This window comes from Coturnix japonica, chromosome W, assembly GCF_054131305.1.
Source record: "Coturnix japonica strain WE chromosome W, WE-NBRP24, whole genome shotgun sequence".
Taxonomy (NCBI): Eukaryota; Metazoa; Chordata; class Aves; order Galliformes; family Phasianidae; genus Coturnix; species Coturnix japonica.
The window spans coordinates 2,686,347-2,691,998 of record NC_140701.1 but is presented as its reverse complement, the minus strand read 5'-3'; the positions used below and the strand labels follow the sequence as shown (position 1 = coordinate 2,691,998).

Sequence of the window (5,652 nt, the reverse complement as noted above, 5' to 3'; positions counted from 1 at the left end):
ATCACTTCACCAAAAGGAAGGTCAAACACCTGAGCTGTGAAGAGCAGTTACAGAACCTATGCATAAGATCACACCAGACATACTTTGTTCTAACAACAGTTATGGCACATAGTCCATTTCCTTCAATATTCCCAAAATGAAATGATGTGGAGCATTACAGGGAAAGAAACACTGCACACAGAACTATGACTCTGATTATACTCAAGCAGCAGACTTAAAACAAGTCAGAGTTTTAGATTCCAGGATATTTCAGGACCTATCATGTGTGAAATTCAGTTACACAACAGTGCCTAGGTGCCTGCGTTTCAAGCAACTTTCAGATCACAGCCATGTAAAGTAAAAACAAATTCAGTGCAGAAATAGCAATCCTGTACCTTAATACTCATGAGATTATCCATTTTTTACAGCACTCTGACTAAGTTCTAAAACTTGCTCATCCCAGTTCACTTCAACAAGTTCCACCAGTTCAAGCAACGCAGTTCTGAGATCCTATGTATGTTATGCAGATAGAATTGAACAGTGCAGAAATAATCTCTGACAGCTTTAAGAGCTCCGTTCTGCTTACAAACTCTCAGTCCAAAATTATTTGCAGGTTTAAGGAAATGAACACCTGAAGCAGTTGGATCATCTGCCATTTGCTGCATTCTGCTTCTTGGCATCATGATTAGCACAAAGGGTTTTCTGCTGTCCTGCAGAAATGGACAAAGTCCTGCTTACAAATGGACCAAGTTCCAGTGTACAGCAGAGTTTGTACCAGACTAACAAGCCACGTCATTCAATTCATTTGCTCAGGTTGTTATGCACTCAGAAAGGAAACAGAACTAACTGTTGAATTCTGAAGGTAATCTGTGGGGTCCTGTAGAGAGTGCTTTTTCCAGCTAGTTAGCTGAGAAGGGTCGTAAACACGGTGCGGTTAATCAAGCAGCCATAACACCTGCAAGGACAGTGAGAACATCAGGATGCCCTGTGATGGTGAGAAACTAGCCATGGTTCTGGGAACTCAGCAAGGGAGTATCTTTCAGGATGATAACAACAAGCTGTTAAGATACTCGGGGATGGTATGTAATTGGGAACCAATGATGAGCTCCACTTTTGCAATATGTATGAGCTAATTATCCGTATTATAAAGGTACACACAGCCAAGGAATAAACGAGATTAGCTGATCATGTCAATGACAGGTGTGGTCGTCTGCTTTTCTCCCGCCGTTCTGCAACATCGTTGTTGTTTAGTGTCACAGGGTTCGTTAAACTGCTGTTCATTCTCAGATCGTTGGTTTTTTTTCATTATTTCCCTCCTAGACCCATTCACAATCTCCCTTCCCCTCTCGGCCGCGCCGCACCGCGCTGTTAGAGAGGGGAGGTTCTTTGTTCCTTCTCTTCCCAGGTTTGTTCCCACTGTCACCGAGTGAGCTCTAGAGAGAACTCCGTGACACAAACTCATTGCAAAGTCTAAGCTAGAAGAAGTGTCACCTTATTGTATCCCAGAAAAAGAACAGCGTTGAGATTTTAATTGTTTTTGGTTTTTTGTTTTATTGAGGGTGGGTTGTTTTTTGTTGGTTTTTTAGGGTTTTTTTAGGGTTTTTTTGTCTTTTTTTTTTTTTTTGAGGGGGGGGGGTCGGGGGGGGGGGGGGGGAAGGGGTGGAGGGGAGCAAGGGGAAGGGAGAGGGAGGGGACAGTTGTTTGGTTGTTTTTAATATACAATAAAGCTATGCAGTTCCGCTGTCAGTCGCCTCAGAGAGTTCCCGAAGGAGCTCAACCACATTCTGCTCAACATCGAGTTGTTCCATTGAGTGGAGCAATGGTAGTCTTGCAGATGGAGCAATGCAGGAATTCTGACAGGATCTCCAGGTGTATCCAGTTCATCATCTGAAAGCTCCGCAACCAAATGGGAAGGGACCAGTCCTCTTGTGCCATCTGTCAGCTCTCCCTGAAACCAGCCATTCTCACCCACATCTCCAAAGACATTACGCATTGTCCGGCAGTCAGAGGAAGCTCGTTTTCTGGGTCCTCATTAGGACCCTCAACAGGAATGTAGCTGTGTCGAGCTAAGAATCTTCAAACTGCTGGTGATACCTGTCCTGGAGTATGCAGGATGAAGGACAAAAGCTCTGCTCTCACATTCAGGGCCATCCTCTGACAGAAGGCAGCACTCAGGACTGTTCCCAAGGATCTTTTTCATGGCTTTCAGTTCAAGCTCCTGGTCTTCCAGATGACCTTGAAGACTTCGGGCCTCTTCAATGGCAGAATGGAACGGACTGGAGCTATTACGGAGATTCTTGTTTGACTGGGTCAGAGTCTGTCTCGTTGCCTTCCCCAGCTCCATCTGCTGCTTCTGCTGCTCTCTTTTCCCTCTTGCGTGCTCTGTGAGAATGAGTTTCAGAAAGCACTACTCAGTGACAGGAAATAAGGGGAAACTTGAAAGACTTTGCAACCTAAGTCCTGGCAGTGTACTGCCAGCGGCTGATTTGGCCGTCCAGGATCCTGGCACCACAAATGCTTCATTGCCAAATGCAGCAATAAGGTGTTCTGGGGAAAGGCCAACTCACAGGTAGTCTTTGAGCACCCATATCACAACACCAACGGCCAGCACCAGCGCAGGTAGCAGCATCGCTGAGACCGTCACCGGAATGCGGCGCTTCCGCACAGATGTGTGAGCAGCAGCCTCTGTGCTTTTGCCTGTGTTCATCCCTGGAAGAAATGAGACAATGTCCCACGTTACCTTCAGCTGTGCTACAGATAATCTCTCAGTGTGCTTCATGGACCCAAGAGGTCATTTTGTCAGTGGGTGCCTCCGTCTCTGGTGCCGAAGCACCGGAGGACAAGAAGGATTGCTTCCACCTCTCGTTGGGTACGGAGAGGCTGCACAGGCACTACCCGTGTCCTCCTCTGGGCCGAGAGCTGGGGCTGTACCCTGGGGTCTGGGCTTGGTCTGTGGGGAGAGCTACAGAGCAGAATCCCTCACGCTTTTCCCGGCATGCGTGTCCTGAGCTCTCCTGTGGGACGCCCCCCAGGCTGAAGGTCAGGCTTCAGCCAGCACAGGGCACAGCCAGAGCCAGCCCAGGGGAGAAACACTCCTGCTTCTTTTACATGTGCTCTATGCTCACACGCTCAGGTCTGGCTGCTGACCTGGTGTGCAAGAGCTGGCAGCAAGAGCCTGCAGGCACGCAGTGACTCTGGTTCGTGACACCGTATGATCATGGGACAGAAATTACCTGGCATGCCGGTTGGTGCTGCCTGCATTCCTCTGTCCGGGACGGGCAGTGTGGGATAACCGCCTTCCTGCAGCGCATCCGGGACCGGCAGTGTGGGATATCCACCTTCCTGGAGTGCATCCCTCTCACTTTGTTGGTCCGTTCCTTTAGAAAGAAAGCAGGGCAGTAGGATTGGGATGTCACGTGCCCTCATCAAAAACTGAGCTTCTCCAATCCCGAACTCAGGTAAAGTCCAGGGCCCCCCCCAAGTACACTGTGAGCCCCTCTGTTACCCAAGGGCATTTGGGCCCTCCCAGCTATTGGACAATGCTGACTCCCTCACACCTCTTGAGGAATCAGCTCCTGTGCAAGGCCCTCACATACTGTGCTGTCACCAGCCCGTCACAGCCGTAGCTGCAGGCTGAAATCCAAGCTCTAACACACAGTCCAAGCCTTCAGAATTAGCATCTCCACCTCATTTCCAGCATTAGCAAAGGCAGCCAACCCTGCTCGGGATGCTCCTCCTGCCTTGAACTTGCTCAGCTGCACGGAGGGCTTTGGATGAACAGAAGCACAGCGCTTGCCACTTTGCCACTTGCTGCCATCTGGGTGCCAACGACTGCACAAAGCAGCTCTGACAAGTAATGGTTGTGCTGGGGGAGCAGCTGCCTCTGGGTCTTGGCTGGATGCAGACCATCTGGCAGCAGACCAGCTCTGGTGCTTGACAGCACCTGCAAGGTGATACACGGAACACGGCTGCAGCACGGCTCTGACCCATCCCTTCCTGCTGTGCAGGCTACAGCCTGCCCACACCTGTATATCACACCTCAGCTTCCCAGGTCCCACAGTGAACAGACTGAAGTATACCCACCACGCTCTGCCTTCTCCATTTCCTTCAGCAGTCGCTTCAGGAGACGGGATGAGCCCTGAGAGTATTTTTCTTGTTTGGATTCATCCTCTTCTCTTTCCGGACCTTAACAGAATGTATGAAGTTAAATATCATGTGCATGAAGATCTGAAGATCAGCGGCGAGTCAGCCAAGTCAGTGAAGACAGAGTACTCACTGCTGGGATTCCAGCTGGGCTCCAGCACAGGAGGAAACCGATGACCGGGCAAGGCCCACACTGGGGGCACTTCTGCAACCAAAGACCCATGAAAAGTTTTAGTCACACACTACAGCATCAACTGAGTAGCAGAGCGTACAGGGGACAGGTCCTGCAGACACAAGTGTGATCAGACACAGGTGAGGAGAGCTTCCGGCACATGTGGGGGCCTCCTTTTCCCTGAGTGACCTGTAGGGTCTGGCGGTGGTTGGGGAATGCCACAGCCCAAATACAAAGGTCTGGGCTCCCTCAGCTGCAGAGGGGCAGCGGTAACCTTCCCACTGAAACGTGGCAGCTCTCTGAGAGAAAAAATACTCATGGCTCATCTGTGCAAACCCTTCCGGGCACAAACAGGCTTGGAAGACCTGGAGAGGATCTCCAGTAAAATTGCACCCAGGTAAACCATGAGAGCATGAACGTTTCAACCTCCAAGGAAACAGACACTCACAACTTACCCCTGGGTTGTCCCCCAGGCACAGGCATGAAGTCCGGATCCAAAGGAGCATCCAGAAAGGGAGCACGAAGCTCATCATCTAGAATCAAGAACAGATGAGATAAGTTCCCACTTATATGCACTATATGGTGTGATCTCCTTCTCCCTCAGTAACTGGATGTGGAGAATAACTCAGGTCATGATTTCCAAAGTTGCAGGGTGGACGGGATGACCCGTAGGCTGGCACCTGGCAGCGTATGCAGTGCTCTCTCCGGGCCACGTGCCACATCTCTCACAGATTACGTGGAAGAAGATGCAGCCCCCCAGGGCTTTCTTACTGGGAGGCCTCTGATGGACAGCAAGGTCACACTGAGGCACTGGAGGAAAGCACACCTGTCTCTTCCCCTGGGCTGTGGACTGGGGCTCTGGCTTGGAAACTGGGGAGTGCCATGAGCCTGAAGCAGAAATGCTCATGCACGCCCAGCATGCCTCTTCTGAACTCTCCCCGGGCATCTCCCAGGACGAAGGCTGTGCTGCAGCCAGCAATTAGCAGAGCTACAGCCTGGCATGGCTGGAGCCAGCCCTGGGGAGCAGCGCAGCCACGGGCTCTTGCCCGGCTCCAGCAGTGCTGCCCATCACCCCCTACCCAGCAACACCCCCATGGAAGGCAGGCCCCAGACAAGTGTACTACAGGGCCGTGGGGACACAGCCTGACTTCTTGCTCCCAGAGCTGCTCAGTTTGGGTCCCATCTCTACCCACTCACCTGCTCCCCGTGCTCGCCACGGAGCAGCACAGCTCTCCTGGAAACTCATGGCCACCAATAGGAGGAAGAGCACAAGGCGGGCAGGGTCCATGGCCGCCCCCACACCTGCACCACGCTTCCAACACCACCGCTGCAGCCACAGTGAGTGTCGCACTGAGCCA

The 5,652-nt window shown here is 51.4% G+C and overlaps 1 long non-coding RNA gene across 1 annotated transcript; it reads right to left on the bottom strand.

Annotated features, from left to right (window-relative positions):
* Positions 1 to 3,114: 3,114 nt before the first annotated feature.
* LOC146754216 (uncharacterized) lies at positions 3,115 to 5,339 on the bottom strand. Its single transcript, XR_014939011.1, has 3 exons — positions 4,256 to 5,339; positions 4,063 to 4,164; positions 3,115 to 3,356 (listed from the first exon to the last, which is right to left on the bottom strand). It is a non-coding gene; the product is annotated as an uncharacterized LOC146754216 (long non-coding RNA).
* Between the last annotated feature and the right edge of the window lie 313 nt (positions 5,340 to 5,652).